A 24,024-nucleotide genomic window follows, 5' to 3' on the forward strand; every position below is an offset into this window, starting at 1 on the left:
TGTGCAAAAATCACACGCATTCCTATGCACCAAGAACAGACAAACAGAGAGCCAAATCATGAGTGAACTCCCATTCACAATTGCTACAAAGTCAATAAAATACCTAGGAATCCAACTTACAAGGAATGTGAAAAACCTCTTCAAGGAGAACTACAAACCATGGCTCAATGAAATAAAAGAGGACACAAACAAATGGAAGAACATTCTATGCACATGGATAGGAAGAATCAATACCGTGAAAATGGCCATACTGCCCAAAGTAATTTATAGATTCAATGCCATCCCCATCAAGTTACCAATGACTTTCTTTATAGAATTGGAAAAAACTACTTTAAATTTCATTTGGAACCAAAAAGAGCCTGCATAGCTAAGACAATCCAAAGCAAAAAGAACAAAGCTGGAGGCATCACACTATCTGACCTCAAACTATAGTACAAGGCTACAGTAACCAAAACAGCATGGTACTGATACCAAAACACATATATAGACCAATGGAACAGAATAGAGGCCTCAGAAATAACATCACATATCTACCACCATCTGATCTTTGACAAACCTGACAAAAACAAGCACTGGAGAAAAGATTCCCTATTTATTAAATGGTGCTGTGAAAACTGGCTTCCCATATGCAGAAAGCTGAAGCTGGATCCCTTCCTTACACATTATACAAAAATTAATCCAAGAAGGATTAAAGACTTAAATATAAGACCTAAAACCGTAAAAACCCTAGAAGAAAACCTAGGCAATACCATTCAGGATATAGGCATGGACAAAGACTTCATCACTAAAACACCAAAAGCAATGGCAACAAAAGCCAAAATTGACAAATGGCATCTAATTAAACTAAAGAACTTCTGCACAACAGAAGAAGCTATCATTAGAGCAAAAAGGCAACCTACAGAATGGGAGAAAATTTTTGCAATCTATCCATCTGACAAAGGGCTAATATCCAGAATCTACAAAGAACTTAAACAAATTTACAAGAAAAAAACAAACGATCCCATCAAAAAGTGGGAAAAGGATATGAACAAAAGAAGACATTTATGCAGCCAACAGACATATGAAAAAATGCTCATCATCACTGGTCATCAGAGAAATGCAAATCAAAACCACACTGAAATACCATCTCACACCAGTTAGAATGGCAATCATTAAAAAGTCAGGAAACAATAGATGCTGGAGAGGTTGTGGAGAAACAGGAATGCTTTTACACTGTTGGTGGGACTGTAAACTAGTTCAACCATTGTGGAAGAGAGTGTGGCAATTCCTCGAGGATCTAGAGCTAGAAATACCATTTGACCCAGCCATCCCATTACTGGGTATATACCCAAAGGATTATAAATCATGCTACTGTAAAGACACATGCACACATATGTTTATTGTGGCACTATTCACAATAGCAAAGACTTGGAACCAACCCAAATGTCCATCAGTAATAGACTAGATAAAGAAAATGTGGCACATATACACCATGGAATAATATGCAGCCATAAAAAAGGATGAGTTCATGTCTTTGCAGGGACATGGATGAAGCTGGAAACCATTATTCTCAGCAAAATATCGCAATGACAGAAAACCAAACACCACATGTTCTCACTCATAAGTGGAAGTTAATGAGAACACATGGACACAGGGAGGGCAATATCACACACCTGGGCATTATGGGGGAGAGATAGCGTTAGGAGAAATACCTAATGTAAATGATGAATTGATGGGTGCAGCAAACCAACATGGCACATGTATACCTATGTAACAAACCAGCACGTTGTGCACATGTACTCTAGAACTTAAAGTATAATAATAATAATGAGTGAGGCCATAATCCAGTAGACTTAGTGTGCCTCTAAGAAGAGACACAAGAGAGCTCACTCTTTCTCTCTCCATGCTTTCTCAGAAGAAGGATCATATGAGAAAAAATCTGCTATCTACAAAACAGGAAGCAAGACCAAACCACACATAGAACCCCGCATGGACCTTGATCTTAGGCTTTTCCAGCTTCCAGAACTGTGAGAAAATAAATTCCTGTTGTTTAAGTCATGCAGGCTTTGGTACTTTGTTATCACAAGTAGAGTAAGACATCTCTCAATTCTGTATTTGCCAGCTTTGGCTCATTGTAGGTTGAAAAGCTAGCTCTAACTTTATCATGGAGGCATCCCTAATCTATACTAATACTATATACCGGTATATCTCAAACTTGAGCATGCATGAGAAAAACCTGGAGGACTTGTTAAACGTCAGATTGTTGGGCCACACCACAGTTTCTGATTCAGTGTCTTAGGAACTAAGATGTTGTACTTCTAACAAACTCTCAAGTGATACTAATACCTCTAGAACAGGAACCACACTTTGTGAACCACTGCTATACACTACAGTATATTAGTGTAAAATACTTATACTTTAGAATAAACTTTTACTGCATTAGCCTGCAAGTATCTGTAGACTTTTAATTCAAAATCAAGTTTTTAAAACTAAAACAAAAAGCAAACAACTCTTTCTTCTCAGAAAGTTTAACTTTTGCAATTCAAAAGTGCCTTCACTTTCGAAATTATTATCTTTTCTGAGTTTTTAAAAATCTGTTTAGAAACACAAGTGATTTTGTTCTTGAGGGGTTCCTTTGGGTGAAAACTTTCTCCAGATAATTTGAAAGCCAATGATGCAGTAGGTGAAGGGTCTCACAGAAGCATGAAAATGCAGGAAAGAAAAACTTTAGTTATCTTCAAATTTGATCCTCCCACAAAAATAACTACCACTTATTTAATGTTAATGCCAGGCACTGTACTGTGTAATTATTTCTATTTTATCATTTATTTCTCACAATAAATTTCTTCAATATATATGACATTTTTGTTATTGTTATTGAAGTTGTTGTTCCCAGTTACAGATGAACAAAATGAGGCTTAGAGAAGTTAAGAGACTTACCTAAGTTTTCACAAGTAAGTGGCAGAGCTGGAATTCTCAGGCTTGCCTGACCACAATTCACTCTTAACCACTGTTAGAAAGCCTTTCTGACAGAATTGGTTGTTGTTTTCTTTCAAGAAATGTTTGTTATGACTAAAAAAGGAATTACTTACACTTATTCAAACTTACTTACTATGTCATTTTTCTTTTGTAAGGCACATTCAGGCTAAATATTAGGAAAAATGCTCAAGTTAGATGTATTAGACTGTGAAATTACCTCTCACTGGATGTGGTCACAACTTCATGCCCTTGATATTTTAAGTGGAGGATACAGAGCACCGGGTCATGTACCATCTGAAACAATTTAATATGAGCAAGGAGATTGACCTCATAATCTTTCGATGTTTAATTTTTAATAGATACCTTAATATTTGATTTCTTTTTATTCTAGTTTCACATTTGTTTAGTCATTTCCAGTATTTCTTCAATGGTGAACAAATGTTTGCTTTGGTCTGACCCATTATTCACGGGAGATTCACACTAGAAAATGTGGTTATGGGAGCCCCACTCAAATGCCAATAAGATGTATCTGTGTATCTTCCTCATTCTCCTTATGAACACTATGGACACTGGACACAACATACCATCTGGCAGTGGGGAGAGAAACAGCATAAAAATGAGATATGCGTGTGTAGACAAAATATCGATGAATGAATCTCTGAAAGCTAAGATGAAGGTGAAGCAAAACAGGCAGGTAGATCATTCTGATACTTGTGTTAGCGCTAAAATTATGTTCCCCTACTTTCTTTTTTTTTTTTTCTGATGACAGCAGTGCAGGTGATGAAAAATACTTTCAATTTTGCTGCTGACACAAATACTGAAGCACAGAAACCAGGTTCCAGTTTGCTGCTGAGAAAGCAACCTTCCCTCTAGATAAAAGAGAGGATATAATGATATTCGCCTGTTTATGGTACAATCTGTAGTTTATATTCAAACTAGGGTAAGGGGGTTTGGAAAACAACTAAATGGAAATTCAATAAATGAAATGTGAGTAATGTGAACTTTACTCCATTCTTTTATGGAGTTTTCTCACCCTTTGCACTGATTTTGATCTGCAAGTCTAGTGTAAGAATAGGAGGAGAAAATTCTTGAATCTCTGGTTACTAATCTTCATATATATATTTATGTTTTATATATATATATATGTTATGTATATAATAGATAAAAGTCAACATATATAGAGTGCTTACTACATACCAAACACTTTGTTAAGCATCTTTCTCGTTTATTTCTCACAACCACCCCATGAGATAGATACCATTATTGTCTCCACTTTTACAGATGAAGACACAGGTTTAGAGAAGTCGAATGACTTTTCTAAGGTCACACAGCCAGTAGGTGGTGATGCTAGGATTCAAACAGGCAATCTGATTTCAGAATCTGTGCTTTTAATAATCATGTTATATTGCCTCTCACCTACAGTGCTTAAACAAAAGATAAAGGGCAGTAACTTGATCACTGTTATGTAGTAAGGACTGGAAAAGTTTATCAAAAAATTATCTCTGGTGTGGATCTCCCCATTTGTAGTTTATTAAGTGCCTTTACTCAAATTTACAAATTTTAGATTTACATACTCCCTTATTTGATTTCACAACAATCTTAAGCATTGGCAAGGCAAGCAAATTTACTTCCATTTATCAGATAAAGAAACTGAATTTCAGAGAAATTAAGTAAATATATTAAATCTACACAGCTAATAAGACACAAACAAGATTTGAACTCCAAAACAAGTGTACTTTCTGCTGTGACATACTGCTGCTACATATCTGCTAGATATGAAGGAATTAAGAAGGAAAGTGAAAATTTTTTTGAAACAAATGATAATAGAAACACAACGTACCAAAACCTATGGGATCCAGCAAAAGCAGTAGTAAGAGGGAAGTTTATAGCTATAAGTGCCTACATCAAAAAAAGTGGAAAAATTTAAAGTGAACAATCTAATGATACATCTTAAAGAATTAGAAAAGCAAGAGCAAACCAAACCCAAAATTAGTAGAAAAAAATAATATATATAAAAGTAGAGATAAATAAAATTGAAATAAAGATACAAAAAAATATTGGATCCCTTCCTTACACAATATACAAAAATCAACTCAAGATGAATTAAAGTCTTAAATGTAAAACCCAAAACTACAAAAACCCTGGAAGACAACCTAGATAATACCATTCAGGAGATAGGCATGGGCAAAGATTTCATGATGAAGATGCAAAAAGCAATTGCAACAAAGGCAAAAATTGACAAATGGGATCTAATTAAACTAAAGAGCTTTTGCACAGCAAAAGATATTATCAACAGAGTAAACAGACAACCTACAGAATAGGTGAAAATTTTTGCAAGCTATGCATCTGACAAGCATCTATAAGGACTTTAAACAAATTTAAAAGAAAAAAAACATTAAAAAGTGAGCAAATGACATGAACAGACACTTCTCAAAAGAAGACATACATGTGACCAACAATCATATGAATAAAGCTGAACATCACAGATCATTAGGGAAATGCAAATCAAAACCACAATGAGATACCATCTCACACCCATCAGAATAGCTATTATTAAAAAGAAACACTTTTACACTGTTGTTGGGACTGTAAATTCATTCAATCATTTGAAAGACAGCGTGGCAATTTCTCAAAGACCTAAGGACAGAACTACCATTTGACCCAGCAATCCCATTACTGGGTGTATACCCAAAGGAATATAAATCATTATTATAAAAACACATGCATGCATATGTTCATTGCAACACTATTCACAATAGTAAAGACATGGAATCAACCCAAATGCCCATCAATAATAGACTGGATAAAGAAAATGTGGTACATATACACCATGGAATATTGTGCAGCCATAAAAATAATAAGTTTGTGTCCTTTGCGGGGACATGGATGCAACTGGAGGTCATTACCTTTACCAAGCTAATGCAGGAACAGAAAACCAAATACCTCATGTTCTTACTTATAAGTGGGAGCTAAATGATGAGAACACATGAACACATAGAGGGGAACAACACACACTGGGGCCTATTGGAGTGTTGGAGGTGGGAGAAGAGAGAGAAGCAGAAAAAAATTACTAATGGTCACTAGGCTTAATATCTGGGTGATGAAATAATCTGTACAATCAACCCTCATGACACACATTTACCTATGTAACAAACCTGCTCATCCTGCAAATGTACTCCCAAACTTAAAGTAAAAATTAAAAAAAATTTTAAAACAAAATATTTGCTACTAAGAAAAAGCAATAAAAAAAATCAATGAAACAATAAGTTGTTTTTTTCAAAATGTAAGCAAAATTGACAAACCTCTAGCCAGAGCAACTACGAAAAAAAGAGACAAGATCCAAATAAATTAAATCAGAAATGAAAAAGGAGACATTACAACGGATACTGCAGAAATTCAAGAAATCATTAGTGGCTACTATGAGCAACTTTATGCCAATAAATTGGAAAATCTAGACGAAATGCATAAATTGATACACACATACAAACTACCAAGATTGAACAAGGAAGAAATCCAAAACCTGAGCAAACCAATAACAAGTAACGAGATCAATGCCATAAGAAACAGTCTCCCAGTAAAGGAAAGTCCAGGACCTGATGGCTTCACTGCTGAGTTCTACAAAACATTTAAAGATGAACTAATACCAGTCCTACTCAAACTCTTCTGGAAAAAAAGAGAAGGGGAGAATACTTGCAAACTTCTAAAAGGCCAGTATTACCCTGACACAAAACCAGATAAAGATATATCAAAAAATATATAACTACAGGCTAATATCTCTGATGAATAGTGATGTGTAAATTCTCAACAAAATACTAGCAAACTGAATTCAACAATATATTAGAAAAATCCTTGATTATGACCCTTTAGGATTTATTTCTTGGAAGCTAGGATGATTCAAAATATGCAAATAAATCAATGTGATATATCATATCAGCAGAAGGAAGGATAAAATCCATATGATCATTTTAATTGGTGCAGAAAAAGCACTTGATAGAACTCAACATCCCTTCATAATAAAAACCTTCAAAAATTAGGCATAGAAGGAGCATATCTCAACATGATAAAAGCTATATATGACAGATCCACAGCTAATATCATACTGAATGGGGAAAAACTGACAGCTTTTCCTCTAAGATCTGGAACACGACCAAGTTGCCCACGGTCACTAATATTACTCAATATAGTACTGGAAGTTCTAACTAAAGCAATCAGATAAGAGAAAGATATAAAAGAAAACCACATTGGAAAGGAAGAAATCAAATTATTCATGTTTGTGGATGATATGATCTTATATTTGGAAAAACATATGACTCCACAAGAAAACTATTAGAATTTATGAACAGGTTCAGTAAATTTGCAGGATACAAAATCAACATTAAAAAATCAGTTGCATTTTTGTACACCAACAGTGAACAATGTGAAAAATAAATTTAAAAAGTAATTTATTTACAATACCCACACATAAAATTAAATACCTGGGAACTAACCAAAGAAGTAAAAGAACTTTATAATGAAAAATATAAAAGACTGATGAAGAAAATTGAAGAGGACATAAAAGAAATGAAAAAAAAAATTCCATGTTCATGGATTGGAAGAATCAGTATTGTTAAAAGGTCCATACTACACAAAGTAATCTACAGATTCAATGCAATCCCTATCAAAAAATCAATGATGTTCTTCATAGAAATAGAAAATAAAATCTAAAATTCTTATGGAACCACAAAAGATCCAGAATAGCCAACACTATCGTAAGCAAAAAGAACAAAACTAGAGGAATAACATTACCTGACTTGAACTTATACTACAGAGCTATAATAACCAAAGCAGCATGATATTGACATAAAAACAGACATATAGACTAATGAAACAGAATGAAGAACTCAGAAACAAATTCACATACCTACAGTGAACTCATTTTTGACAAAGGTGGCAAGAAAATACATTGTGGGAAAAGACACCCTCTTTAATAAATTATGCTGGGAAAACTAAATATCCATGTGCAGAAGAAAGAAACTAAACCCCTATATCACCGTATACATAAATCAAATCAAAATGGATTAAAGACTTAAATCTCACACCTCAAACTATGAAACTTCTACAAGAAAACGTTGGAGAAACTCTAGGATATTGGTCTGGGCAAAAATTTCTTGAGCACTGCCCCACAAGCACAGACAACCAAAGCAAAAATGGACAAATGGGATCATATCAAGTTAAAAATCTTCTGTCCAGTGCAGGATACAATAAATAAAGTGAAGAGACAACCCACAGAATGGGAGAAAGTATTTTCAAACTACCCATCTGACAAGGGACTAATAACCAGAGTATATGAGTCTTAAACAACACTATAGGAAAAATATAATAATCTGATCAAAAATAGGGAAAATATCTGAACAGCCATTTCTCTAATGAAGATATAAAAATGGTAAATAGGCATATGAAAAGGTGTTCAACATCATTAATCATCTGAGAAATGCAAATCAAAGCTACAATGAGATATAATCTCACTCCAGTTAAAATGACTTTCATCCAAAATACAGGCAATAACAAATGCTGGCAAGGATGTGGAGTAAAGGGAACCCTTATTCACTGTTGGTGATAATGTAAATTAGTACAACCACCATAGAGAACCGTTTGGAGGTTCCTCAAAAAGTAAAAATTGAGCAACCATATAATCCAGAAATCCCACTGCTGGGTATATGCCCAAAATAAAGAAGATCAGTATGTGGTAGAGATATCTGCAGTCCTATGTTTGTTGCAGCACTGTAAGACTTGGAAGCAATGTACGTTTTCAAGAGATAAATGGATACAGAAAAACTGGTAGCCATAAAAAAATGAGATGCATTCATTTGCAACAACATGGATGGAACTGGAGATCATAATGTTAAGTGAAATAAGCCAGGCAGAGAAAGACAAACATCACGTATTCTCACATATTTGTGGTATCTAAAAATGAAAACAATTGAACCCATGGACATAGAGAGATGTCTATCAGAGGCTGATAAAGGTAGTTGGGGGCTGGGGGGAGGTAGAGATAGTTAACGGGTACAAATAATAGAAATAATGAATAAGACCTACTCTTTGATAGCACAATAGGGGGACTATAGTCAGTAATAATTGTACACTTTAAAATAACTTAAAGAACATACTTGGATTCTTTGTAACTCAAAGGATAAAGCCATGAGGGGATGGATACCCAATTCACTATGATGTGCTTATTTCACATTTCAAGCATTTATTAAAACAACCCACATATCCCACAAGTATATACCTACTATGTACTGACAAAAATTAAAAATATAAAACAATACAGTATTGTAAAATTAGTTACTATGCTGTACAACAGATTTATAAGACTTTATTTATCTTGCATAACTGAAATATCCTACCGTTGAACAAGAACTCCTCTTCCACCAGTCTCTGGAAACCACTAGGGTACTTCTCATTTCTGAATTTGGCTATTTTAGATACCTGCTATAAGTGGAATCATGTAATATTTGCCCATAACTGACTTATTTCATCTAGCATAATGTCTTCCAGGTTAACCACATTGTCAGATATAGCAAGATTTTCTTCTTTTTAAAATTTGAATGATATTCCATCATATATATATATAAAATGCATTTTCTTTATCCACTCATCCATCAGTGGACTGTTAGATTGATTCCATATCTTGGCTACCATAAATACTGTGAATAATATTTTCATGACCTTGGAGGTGCAGATATCTCTTCAACATATTGATGTCAAACCCTTTGGATATATACCCAGAAGTGGGATTCCTGGATTATATGGTGGTTCCATTTTTAATTTTTTGAAGAACCTCCATATGTTTTTGATAGTGGCTGCACCATTTCACCATCCCACCAACAGTGCACAAGGGTTCCAATTTCTCCATGTCCTCTTCAATGATTGTTATTTCGTAGTTGTGTTTTCCTTTTTCCTAATAGTTGCCACCTTAATGGGTGTGAAGTAATATTTGATTGTGGTTTTATTTGCATTTCCCTGATGATTAGTGATGTTGAGCACCTTTTCATATATCATTATTATTATAATTATTATTATTATTATACTTTAAGTTCTAGGGTACATGTGCACAATGTGCAGGTTTGTTACATATGCACACATGTGCCATGTTGGTGTGCTGCACCCATTAACTCATCATTTACATTAGGTATATCTCCTAATGCTATCCCTCCCCCTCCCCCCACCCCACGACAGGCCCCAGTGTGTGATGTTCCCCACCCTGTGTCCAAGTGTTCTCATTGTTCAGTTCCCACCTAAGAGTGAGAACATGCAGTGTTTGGTTTTCTATCCTTGGTGATATTTTGCTCAGAATGATGGTTTCCAGCTTCATCCATGTCCCTCCAAAGACATGAACTCATCTTTTTTATGGCTGCATAGTATTCCATGCTGTATATATGCCACATTTTCTTAATCCAGTCTATCATTGATGAACTTTTGGGTTGGTTCTAAGTCTTTGCTATTGTGAATAGTGCCACAATAAACATACATGTGCATGTGTCTTTATAGCAGCATGATTTATAATCCTTTGGGTATATACCCAGTAATGGGATGGCTGCATCAAATGGTATTTCTAGTTCTAGATCCTTGAGGAATCGCCACTCTGTCTTCCACAATGGCTGAAGTAGTTTACAGTACCACCAACAGTGCAAAAGTGTTCCTATTTCTCCACATCCTTTCCAGCATCTGTTGTTTCCAGACTTTTTAATGATTGCTATTCTAACTGGTGTGAGATGGTATTTCATTGTGGTTTTGACTTGCATTTCTCTGATGGCCAGTGGTGATGAGCATTTTTTCATATGTCTGTTGGCTGCATAAATGTCTTCTTTTGAGAAGTGTCTGTTCATATCCTTTTCCCACTTTTTGATGGGGTTGTTTGATTTTTTTCTTGTAAATTTGTTTAAGTTCCTTGTAGATTCTGGATATTAGCCCTTTGTCAGATGAGTAGATTGTAAAAATATTCTCCCATTCTGTAGATTGCCTGTTCACTCTGATGGCGTTTCTTTTGCTGTGCAGAAGCTCTTTAGTTTAATTAGATCCCATTTGTCAATTTTGACTTCTGTTGCCATTGCTTTTGGTGTCTTAGTCAAGAAGTCCTTGCCCATGCCTATGTCCTGAAGACGTATCTCAAAATAATAAGAGCTATTTATGACAAATCCACAGCCAATATCATACTGAATGGGCAAAACTGGAAGCATTCCCTTTGAAAACGGGCACAAGACAAGGATGCCCTCTCTCACCACTCCTATTCAACACAGTGTTGGAAGTTCCAGCCAGGGCAATCAGGCAGGAGAAAGAAATAAAGGGTATTCAATTAGAAAAGAGGAAGTCAAATTGTCCCTGTTTGCAGATGACATGATTGTATATTTTGAAAACCCCATCGTCTCAGCCCAAAATCTCCTTAAGCTGATAAGCAACTTCAGCAAAGTCTCAGGATACAAAATCAATGTGCAAAAATCACAAGCATTCCTATACACCAATAACAGACAAACAGAGAGCCAAATCATGAGTGAACTCCTATTCACAATTGTGTCAAAGGGAATAAAATACCTAGGAATCCAACTTACAAGGGATGTGAAGGACCTCTTCAAGGAGAACTACAAAGCACTGCTCAATGAAATAAAAGAGGATACCAACAAATGGAAGAACATTCCATGCTCATGGGTAGGAAGAGTCAATATTGTGAAAATGGCCATACTGCCCAAGGTCATTTATAGATTCAATGCCATCCCCATCAAGCTACCAATGCCTTTCTTCACAGAATTGGAAAAAACTACTTTAAAGTTCATATGGAACCAAAAAAGAGCCCGCATTGCCAAGTCAATCCGAAGCCAAAAGAACAAGGCTGGAGGCATCATGCTACCTGACTTCAAACTATACTACAAGGCTACAGTAATCAAAACATCATGGTACCAGTACAACAGAGATATAGACCAATGGAACAGAACAGAGCCTTCAGAAATAATACCACACGTCTACAACCATCTGATCTTTGACAAACCTGATAAAAACAAGAAATAGGGAAAGGATTCTCTATTTAATAAATTGTGCTGCGAAAACTGGCTAGCCATATTTAGAAAGCTGAAACTGGATCCCTTCCTTACACCTTATACAAAAATTAATTCAAGATGGATTAAAGACTTAAACCTAGAAAACCCTAGAAAAAAACCTAGGCAATACCATTCAGGACCTTTTCATATATCTGTTGGTGATTTGTGTTTCTTCTTTGGAGAAATGTCTGTTCAAGTCTTTTGCCCGCTTTTTAATCATGTTTATTTTTTCTTTTGCTATTGAGTTGTAGCAACTCCATATATATGTTAGATATTAACCACTCATCAGTTATATATTTTGCAAATATTTTCTCCCATTCCATTAGTTACCTTCTCACTCTGTTTATTGTTTCTTTTGCTGTGTAGAAGTTTTAGTTCATGTTGTCCCACTTGTTTATTTTTGTTTTTGTTGCTTGTGCTTTTGGTGTCATATCCAAATAAAACACTGCTAAGACCAAGGTCAAGATGATTTTTCCCCGTTTTCTTGTAAAAGTTTTAGTTTCAGGTTACAAGTTTAAGTTTTTTAACCATTTAGAGTTGATTTTTATGTATGGTATGTGATAAGGGTTGACTTTTATCCTTTTGCATGTTGATATCCAATTTTCCCAGCACTATTTATTCAAGAGACTATACTTTGCCCATTGTGCAGTTATCTTGGCACTCTTATCAAGTTTTAGTTGATTGTACATGTGTTGGTTTATTTCTGGGCTCTTTAACTTGTTTCATTTGTCTATATGTCTGTTTTTATGCCTGTATCATATGGTTTTAATTACTGTAGGTTTGTAATATATTTGACAATTAGGAAGTGTGTTACCTCCAGCTTTATTCTTCTTTCTCAAGATTGCTTTTGCTATTTGAGATCGTTTTTGAATTCATACAAATTGTAATATTGTTCGTTCTATTTCTGCTTAAAAATGCTTTTAGAATACTATTGGAGATAACATTGAACATGTACACTGTTTTTGGTAATATGGCTATTTTAATAATATTATTTCAATTTATGAGCAAGATATGGCTTTGCATTTATTTATGTATTCTGTAATTTATTTCATCTTTGTTTTGTAATTTTTATTGTACAAGTCTTTCACCTCCTTGGTTATGTTTAGTCCTGTGTATTTTGCTTCTTTGGATGCTATAGTAAATTGGACTATTTACTGAATTTCTATTTGGGGAGTTTATTTTTAGTGTGTAGAAACACTACTGATTTTTCTATGTTGATTTTGTATCCTCCAACTTTACCAAGTTCATTTATTTGTTTGAATAGTTTGCTGTTTGGGGATCTTTAGAGTTGTCTACATATAAGATCATGTCCTCTGCAAACAGAGATAATTTCACTTCTGACATTTTACTTTAGATAGCTTTTATTTCTTTTCCCTGCCTTATTGCTCTGGCAAGGACTTTCAGTAGTGTATTTAATAGAAGTGGCAAGAGTGGGCATCTTTGCTTTGTTCCTTTTATCTTAGAGGAAAAACTTTCAGCTTTTCATTGTGAGTATGATGGTAGATGTAGGCTTCTCATATATGGACTTTATTGTGTTGAGGTACTTATTTTTCTTTAGCTATTTTTCTTTACCTAATTTATTGAAAATTTTTAACATGAAAGGATGTTAAATTTTGTTAAATGCTTTTTCAGCAACTTTTGAGATGATTATATAATTTTTATTCTTCTGTTAATGTAATGTATTACATATGTTGACTTGCATATTTTAAACCATCTTTGTATCTCAGGGATAAATCCCACTACATCTTGGTGTATGATCCTTTTAATGTGCTGAAGAATTGGATTTGCAAATATTTTGCTGATTTTCAAAGGGAATGCTTCCAGCTTTTGCCCATTCAGTATGATATTGGCTCTGAGTTTGTCATAAATAGCTCTTATTATTTTGAGATACGTTCCATCAATAACTGGTTTATTGAGAGTTTTTAGCATGAAGGGATGTAGAATTTTATCAAAGGCCTGTTCTGCATCTATTGAAATAATCATGTGGTTTTTGTCATTGGTTCTGTTTATCCAATGGATTACGTTTATTGATTTGCATATGTTGAACAAGCCTTGTATCCCAGGAATGAAGCCACTGGATCATGGTGGATAAGCTTTTTCATGTGCTGCTGGATTCGATTTGCCAGTATTTTACTGAGGATTTTTGCATTGATATTCATCTGGGATGTTGGCCTGAAATTTTCTTTTTTTGATGTGTCTCTGCCAGGTTTTGGTATCAGGATGATGCTGACCTCATAAAAAGAGTTAGGGAGGACTCCCTCTTTTTCTATTGCTCGGAATGTTTTCAGAAGAAATGTACCAACTCCTATTTGTACCTCTGGTAGAACTCCACTGTGAATCCATCTGGTCCTGGGCTTTTTTTTGTTGGTAGACTATTAATTACTGCCTCAATTTCAGAGCTTGTTATTGGTCTATTCAGGGATTCCACTTCTTCCTAGTATATTCTTGGGAGGGTGTATGTGTTCAGGAATTTATCCATTTCTTCTAGATTTTCTAGTTTATTTGCATAGAGGTGTTTACAGCATTTTCTGATGATAGTTTGTATTTCTGTGAGATCAGTGGTGATATCCTCTTTATCATTTTTTATTGTGTCTATTTTATTCTTTTCTCTTTTTTATTAGTCTGGCTAGTGATCTATCTATTTTGTTAATCTTTTCAAAAAACAAACTCCTCACTTCATTGATTTTTTGAAGGGTTTTTCGTGTCTCTATCTTCTTCAGTTTTGCTTTGGTCTTACTTATTTCTTGTCTTCTGCTAGCTTTTAAATTTGTTTGCTCTTGCTCCTCTAGTTCTTTTAATTGTGATATTAGGGTGTCAATTTGAGATCTTTTCCACTTTCTCCTGTGGGCATTTAGTGCTATAAACTTCCCTCTAAACACTGCTTTAGCTGTGTCCCAGTGATTCTGGTACATTGTGTCTTTGTTCTCATTGCTTTCAAGGAACTTATTTATTTCTGCCTTAATTTCATTATTTACCCAGTAGTCATTCAGGAGCAGGTTGTTCAGTTTCTATGTAGTTGTGTGCTTTTGAGTGAGTTTCTTAATCTTGAGTTCTAATTTGATTGCACTGTGGTCTGAGAGACTGTTATGATTTCTATTCTTTTGCGTTTGCTAAGGAGTGTTTTATTTTTAATTATGTGGTCTATTTTAGAATAAGTGCGATGTGGTGCTGAGAAGAATGTATATTCTGTTGATTAGGGTGGAGAGTTCTGTAGATGTCTATTAGTTCTGCTTGGTCCAGAGCTGAGTTCAAGTCCTGAATATCCTTGTTAATTTTCTGTCTTGTTGATCTGGCTAATACTGATGGTGCAGTGTTAAAGTCTCCCATTATTGTTGTGTGGGAGTCTAAGTCTCTCTGAAGGTCTCTAAGAACTTGCTTTATGAATCTGGGTCCTCCTGTATTGGGTACATATATATTTAGGATAGTTAGGTCTTCTTGCTGCTTTGATCCCTTTACCATTATGTAATGTCCCCCTTTGTCTTTTTTGCTCTTTGTTTGTTTAAAGTCTGTTTTATCAGAGACTAGGATTGAAACCCCTGCTTTTGTTGCTTTCCTTTTGCTCAGTAAATATTCCTCCATCCTTTTATTTTGAGCCTATGTGGGTCTTTGCACGTGAGATGGGTCTCCTGAACACAGCACACCAACGGGTCTTGAATCTTTGTCCAATTCGCCAGTCTGTATCTTTTAATTGGGACACTTAACCCATTTACATTTAAGGTTAATATTGTTATGTGTGAACTTGATCCTATCATTATGATGCTAGCTGGTTATTTTGCCCATTAGTTGATGCAGTTTCTTCATAGCATCCATGGTCTTTACAATTTGGTATGTTTTTGTAGTGGCTGGTACCAGTTTTCCTTTCCATATTTAGTGCTTCCTTCAGGAATTCTTGTAAGGGAGGCCTGATTGTGACAAAATCTCTCAACATTTACTTGTCTGTAAAGGATTTTATTTCTCCTTCACTTAGGAAGCTTAGTTTGGTTGGATATGAAATACTGGGTTGAAAATTATTTTGTTTAAGAATGTTGAATATTGGTCCCCACTCTCTTCTGGCTTGTAGAGTTTCTGCAGAGAGATCTGTCATTAGTCTGATGGGCTTTGCTTTGTGGGTAACCCGACCTTTCTCTCTGGATGCACAAGACAAGGATGCCCTCTCTCACCACTCCTATTCAAAGTAGTATTGGAAGTTCTGGCCAGGACAATCAGGCAAGAGAAAGAAATAAAGGGATTTCAAATAGGAAAAGAGGAAGTCAAATTGTCTCTGTTTGCAGATGACATGATTTTATATTTAGAAAACCCCATCATCTCTGCCCAAAATCTCCTTAAGCTGATAAGCAACTTCAGCAAAGTCTCAGGATACAAAATCTATGTAAAAATTACAAGCACTCCTATACACCAAGAACAGACAAACAAATAGCCAAATCATGAGTGAACTCCCATTCACAATTGCTGCAAAGTCAATAAAATACCTAGGAATACAACCTATAAGAAATGGGAAGGACCTCCTCAAGGAAAACTACAAACCACTGCTCAAGGAAATAAGAGAGGACACAAACAAATGAAAAAACATTCCATGCTCATGGATAGAAATAATTAGGATCATGAAAATGGCCATACTGCTCAAAGTAATTTATAGATTCAATGCTATCCCCATGAAGCTACCATTGATTTTCTTCACAGAACTAGAAAAAAACTTCTTTAAATTTCATATGGAATCAAAAAAGAGCCTCTATAGCCAAGACAATCCAAAGCAAAAATAACAAAGCTGGAGACATCACACTACCTGACTTCAAAGTATACTACAAGGCTACAGTAGCCAAAACAGCATGGTACTGGTACCAAAACACATATATAGACCAATGGAACAGAATGGAGGTCTCAGAAATAATGCCACACATCTACAACCATCTGATCTTTGACAAACCTAACAAAAACAAGCACTGGGGAAAGGATTATCTATTTAATAAACGGTGTTGGGAAAACTGGCTAGCCATAAGCAGAAAAATGAAACTTGATCCCTTCCTTACACCTCATACAAAAATTAACTCAAGATGGATTAAAGACTTAAATGTAAGACCTAAAACCATACAAACCTTAGAAGAAAATCTAGGCAATACCATTGAGGACATTAAAGACTTGATGATTAAAACACCAAAAGCAATGGCAACAAAAGCCAAAATTGACAAATGGGATATAATTAAACTAAAGAGCTTCTTCACAGCAAAAGAAACTATCATCAGAGTTAATAGGCAACCTACGGAATGGGAGAAAATTTTTGCAATCTATCCATCTGACAAAGGGCTAATATCCAGAATCTACAAGACACTTAAAAAATTTACAAAAAAAATTAAAAAAAACAACAACAACAACAACCCAACCAAAAGTGGGCAAAGGATATGGACAAACACTTCCCAAAAGAAGACATATACGTGGCCAATAAACATTTGAAAAGAAGCTCATCATCTCTGGTCATCAGAGAAATGCAAATCAAAACCACAGTGAGATACCATCTCACGCCAGTTAAAAGGGTGATTATTAAAAAGTCAAGAAACAACAGATGCTGGAGAGGATGTGGAAAAATAGGAACACTTTTACACTGTTGGTGGGAGTGTAAATTAGTGCAACCATTGTGGAAGATAGCATGGCAATTCCTCAAGGATCTAGAGCCAGAAATACCATTGGACCCAGCAATCCCATTACTGGGTATATATACCCAAAGGATTATAAATCATTCTACTATAAAGACACAGGCACACATATGTTTTTTGCAGCACTATTCAAAATAGCAAAGACTTGGAACCAACACAAATGCCCATCAATGATAGACTGCAAAAAGAAAATATGCAACATATACACAATGGAATACTATGCAGCCATAAAAAGGATGAGTTTATGTCCTTTGCAGAGACATGGATGAAGCTGGAAACCATCATTCTCAGCAAACTAACACAGGAACAGAAAACCAAACACCACATGTTCTCACTCATAAGTGGGAGTTGAAAAATGAGAACACATGGACACAGGGAGGGGAACATCACACACTGAACCATGTCCGAGGGTGAGGGGCTAGGGGAGGGATAGCACTAGGAGAAATACCTAATGTAAATGAGGGGTTGATGGGTGCAGCAAACCACCATGGCACATATATACCTATGTAACAAACCTGCACGTTCTGCACATGTATCCTATGACTTAAAGTATAATTTAAAAAATATTTTGTTGAGAATGTCCCCATCTATGTTCATCAGGGATATTGGCCTGCACAGTGTGGTTATGTCCTGATAAACCAATCATAAATTGAAGATATTACAAGTGAAAATACATTTAATACACTTGACCTGCTGAACATTATAGCTTCATCTAGCTTAGTTTAAATGTGCTCAGTATAATTATATTAGCCTACAGTTGAGCAAAATTTCTGGCAACACACTATACTGTAGAGGATAAGCTATTTTACCTTCATGATCGTGTGGCTGACTGGGAGCTGTGGCTCACTGATGCAGCACAAGAAAGTATTGTACTGCATATCACTAGCCCAAGAAAATATAAAACTTCAAATTTTGAAGTATGGCTTCTACTGAATGCACATCATTTTGCACTATTGTAAAGTCCAAAAATTATAGGTTGAACTATTGTAAGTCAATGACTATCTACATTTTTCTTGTGGTGTCTTTGTCTGGCTTTGCTATCAAGGGAATGCTGACCTCATAAAATGAGTTTGAAGTGCTTCCTCCTCTTATGTTATTTGAAAGTATAAGTATTAATGTTCAATCTTTGTTTAAATGTTTAGTAGAATTCACCAGTGAAGCCATCTGGTCCTGCATTTTTTTTTTTTTTTTTTGCTGGAATTAGTTGACTATTGATTCACTTTCGTTAATTTTTATTGGTCTGTTCCAGGAGGAGGAGAAAGAGGAAGAGGAGGAGGAGGAGAGAATGGGAAGAAGGAGAAGGAGCAGGAGAGGAAGAAGAAGAAGGAGAAGGAGAAGGAGAAGGAGAGGGAGAGGGAGAGGGAAAGGGAGAGGGAGAAGAAGAAGAGGAGGAGGAGGAAGAAGAAAAATAAGAGATATAAAGTTTATTCTTTCTATAATCTTGATATCATCTACCGCAAAGCCTTTCCAATGGAAGTCAGGATGAATTATTAAACACTTACTATTGGCCATACACAATGGCTCACGCCTGTAATCCCAGCAATTTGGAAGGCCAAGGCAAGAGGGTCGCTTGAGCCTAGGAGTTGGGGACCAGTCTGAGCATCAAAGTGAGACCATACCTCTATTTAAAAAAAGAAATAAACTTAGCCAGGTGTAATAAAATAAAATAAAATAACTTACTAGAATTAGTAAATGTTAATATGCAGCCCAAGGAGTGGGTACCACCCTATCTTAGTTAGTGCCCATGCCTCAAGCCATCAGCCCTCTAGTAGGAGATCCTGGCTTTAATATAATAACTTTGATTTGAATCAGTCAGAGGCTCAGAATCTGGGTTCAGTCTCTTTTTTTAATGCTATAATATTGTTAAATGCCTTTGATTCTTTAAAGTTGGCACTATGAGATCAGTGGGTGAATGAACAAAGCTTTTCTGGCTCTGTGCTCTTTACTGAGACAATATGTATCCTTATTAGAAACTTGAAGCAAAATTGACATTTATCAAGGTGTATTTTTAAATCTATCTCCTTACAATGATATCTACCATCTGAAGGATTTAATTATAATCTCCTTTCAAAGTCCTTCCAAATTCAATTAGATATGTGATGATCTCTAAGTAATTTTAATTCTCAATTACCCTTTCTATCATACTCTAAAGATGACCGAGGCTTTGGAAAGATCCTAAAGAGTACTCTTGAAGTGGAAACATCCTAAGTCTTCTTATTCTTCTCAACTATATGTGATAATAGAGCATGGTTAAATCTAATGGTAAAAACGACTAATTTCACCCAAAACTGTCCAGAGCTTTTTGAAGTTGAGGAATAATATATTTGTTCACCTTAGAAATTTCTTCAGATCCATATACAAACTACAAATACATACATACTACAAATATGTGATATTATGTTACATATATGGGATATGGAATGATTAAGTCAGAGTATTTGAGGTATTCATCACCTGGACTATTTATCATGTCTATATGTTGGGAATATTTCAAGTTCTTTCTCCTAGCTTCTATGAAATGTGCAATACATTGTTGCTAACCTATAGTCACCCTACTCTGCTATTGAACATTATAACTTACACCTTTCATCTAACTGTATGTTTGTGCCCATTGACCAACCTCTCTTCATCCCCCCCGCCCCCGGCCACCTAAACACCCTTCTCAGCCTCTGATATCTATCATTCTACTCTCTACCTCCATTAGATCACCTTTTAAAGCTCCCATGTATGAGTGAGAACATGCAATGTTTGTCTTTCTACGGCCAGCATATTTTGCTTAACATAACAACCTCTAGTTGCTGCGAATGCCATGATTTCATTCCTTTTCTGGCTGAATAGTATTTCATTGCATATATATGTATATATATATAGTTATTATATATTATATTATATATAAATCTATTGCATATATATATAATTTTCTTTATCCATTCGTCTGGTGATGGACTCTTAGGTTGATTTCACATATTTGCTACCATAAAAGTGCTGCAATAAACATGCAAATACAGATAAAACTTTGATATACTTATTTTTTATCCTTTGGATTTACACCCAGTAGTGGGATTGTTGGATGGTATGGTAGTTCTATTTTTAGTTTTTTAAAAAATATTAATATTGTCTTCCATAGTGGCTGTACTAACTTAAATTTATAGCAAAGGGAGTAAGAGTTCCCTTTTCTCCACATCCTCACCACCATGTTATTTTTGTCTTTATAATAATAGACATTTCTAAGATAATATCTCATCATAGTTTTGATTTGCATTTCTCAGATGATTAGTAATGTCGAGCATTTTTTATACACCTGTTGGCCATTTGTATGTCTTTTTTTTTGAGAAATGTCTATTCATAACCTTTGCCCACTTTTTTTTTTTCTTGAGGCAACTTGTATTTCAGAATGCAGGAGGAAAACTTCACGTGTACTTCCCATTTTATCACACATATTGAAAACAGGTACTCAAGAGTCGAGACTTAATAACAGATGTAGGGAAGGGGAGGCTGGGTCTCCATTGGAGTGAGCATTTGGTTAGTAGTAGCTGTGTTCAGCACAGATGTTTGGCATTCTGACCTGATTGTTCCTGCTGCCTAGCTTAATTTCTTCCCAGTTCAATCTTTATTTATTTATTTATTTATTTATTTATTATTGATCATTCTTGGGTTTTTCTTGCAGAGAGGGATTTGGCAGGGTCACAGGACAATAGTGGAGGGAAGGTCAGCAGATAAACAAGTGAACAAAGGTCTCTGGTATTCCTAGGCAGAGGACCCTGTGGCCTTCCACAGTGTTTGTGTCCCTGGGTACTTGAGATTAGGGAGTGGTGATGACTCTTAATGAGCATGCTGCCTTCAAGCATCTGTTTAACAAAGCACATCTTGCACCACCCTTAATCCATTCAACCCTGAGCGGACACAGCACATGTTTCAGAGAGCACAGGGTTGGGGGTAAGGTCACAGATCAACAGGATCCCAAGGCAGAAGAATTTTTCTTAGTACAGAACAAAATGAAAAGTCTCCCATGCCTACCTCTTTCTACACAGACACAGCAACCATCCGATTTCTCAATCTTTTCCCCACCTTTCCCCCCTTTCTATTCCACAAAACCGCCATTGTCGTCATGGCCCGTTCTCAATGAGCTGTTGGGTACACCTCCCGGATGGGGCGGCTGGCCGGGCAGAGGGGCTCCTCACTTCCCAGTAGGGGTGGCCGGGCAGAGGCGCCCCTCACCTCCTGGATGGGGCAGCTGGCTGGGTGGGGGGCTGACCCCCCACCTCCCTCCTGGATGGGGCGGCTGGCCGGGTGGGGGGCTGACTCCCCCACCTCCCTCCCGGACGGGGCGGCTGGCCGGGCGGGGGGCTGATCCCCCCACCTCCCTCCCAGACGGGGTGGCTGGCCGGGCAGAGGGGCTCCTCACTTCCCAGTAGGGGCGGCCGGGCAGAGGCGCCCCTCACCTCCCGGATGGCTTTGCCCACTTTTTAATCAAACTATTTGGGCTTTTTTTTTTAATGTTGAGTTGTTTGAATTTCATGTATATTCTGGATATTTGTCTCTTGTTAGATAAATAGCTTGCAAATATTTTCTCCCTTTTTACAGGTTGTCTTTTCACTCAGTGTTTCCTTTGTGATACAGAAGCTTTTTAGTTTAAGATAGTCTCATTTGTCTATTTTGCTGTTGTCTGTGCTTTTGAGGTACTACCCATAAAATCTTTGCCTAGACTAATGTCCAAAAATCTTTCCCCTATGTTTTCTTCTAGTGGTTTTATAGTTTTGGGTCTTATATTTATGTTTTTAATATATCTTGAGGTGACTTTTGTATATGGTGAGAGACAGGGGCCCAGGTTAATTCTTCCATATATGGATATCCAATTGTCCCAGCACCATCTATTGAAGAGGGTGTTGCTTCCCCAATGTATGTTTTGGCATATTTGTCAACAATCAGTTGGCTATAAATGCATGGATTTATTTATGGATTATTTATTCTGTTTCGTTGGTCTATGTGTTTGTTGTTATATCAATACAATGCTGTTTTGGTTATTTTGAAGTCAGGTAGTATGATGCCTTCAGCTTTGTTCTTTTTGATCAAGATTACTTTGCCTATTCAGGCTCATTTTTACTTACAAATTTTAGAATTTTTTTTCTATTTCTTTGAAAAATGACATTGATAGGGATTTCATTGAATCTGTAGATTGCTTTGGGCAGTATGGTCATTCTAATAATGTTAATTCTTCTGATCCATTAGCATGGGATGCATTTTTATTAGTTTGTGTCCTCCTCAACTTACTTTATCAATGCTTTGTAGATTTCCTTATAGACATCTTTCACCTTCTTGGTTGAATTTATTCCTAGGTATTTTATTTTTTTGTAGCTATTGTAAATGAGATTGCCTTCTTAATTTCCTTCTCAGCTAGTTTGTTGTTGGTGAATGGAACCACTCCTGATTTTTGTACATTGGTTTTGTATTTTGAAATTTTACTCAATTAATTTATCAGTTCTAAGAGGTTTATTTGGTGGACTTTTTAGGTTTTTCTATATATGAGATTGTGTAATCTGCAAATAAGACAACATGACTTCCTTTTTTCTGATTTGCATGCCTTTTATTGCTCACTTTTGTTTAATTGCTCTGACTATGACTTCCACTAGTAGGTTGAATATGAGTGGTGAAAATGGGCATTCTTCTCTTGTTCCAATTCAGTATGACATCAGCCATGTGTTTGTCATGTATAGCCTTTATGATATTTAAGTATGTTCCTTCTACGTCTAGTTTGTTAAGAGCTTTATCATAAAAGAATGGTGAAATTTGATAAATGCTTTTTCTGTGGCTGTTGAGATTATCATATATGTTTTATCTTCATACTGTTGATGTGATGTATCACATTTATTGATTTGTGTATGTTGAACAATTCTTCCATCCTGTGTAGAAATTCCACTTGATTATGGTGTATTATTTTTTGATGTGGTGGACTTGGTTTGCTAGTATTTTGTTGATAATTATTGTGTTTATGTTTATCAGGTGTATTGGCCATAGTTTTCTTTTTTTGCTCTGTCCTTGTGTGTTTTTGTATAAAGATAATGCTGGCTTTATAGAATAATTTAGAAAAAAAATCCCTCCTCTACACTTTTTTGGAAAAGTTTAAGGATAATTGGTATTACTTCTCTGAAAATGTAGTAGAATTGGTAGTTAAGCCATTTGGTCCTGGACTTTCCTTTGTTGGGAGATGTTTTATTACTGATTTATTCTCATTACTTATTACTGGTCTGTACCAATTCTTACTTCTTTCTGAACCAATCATGGGAGGTTGTATGTGTCCAGGAATTTATCAATTTCCTCCAGTCTCTAGCTTGTTAGTGTATAGTTGC

Source organism: Pan troglodytes, chromosome X (genome assembly GCF_028858775.2).
Source record: "Pan troglodytes isolate AG18354 chromosome X, NHGRI_mPanTro3-v2.0_pri, whole genome shotgun sequence".
Classification (NCBI taxonomy): Eukaryota; Metazoa; Chordata; class Mammalia; order Primates; family Hominidae; genus Pan; species Pan troglodytes.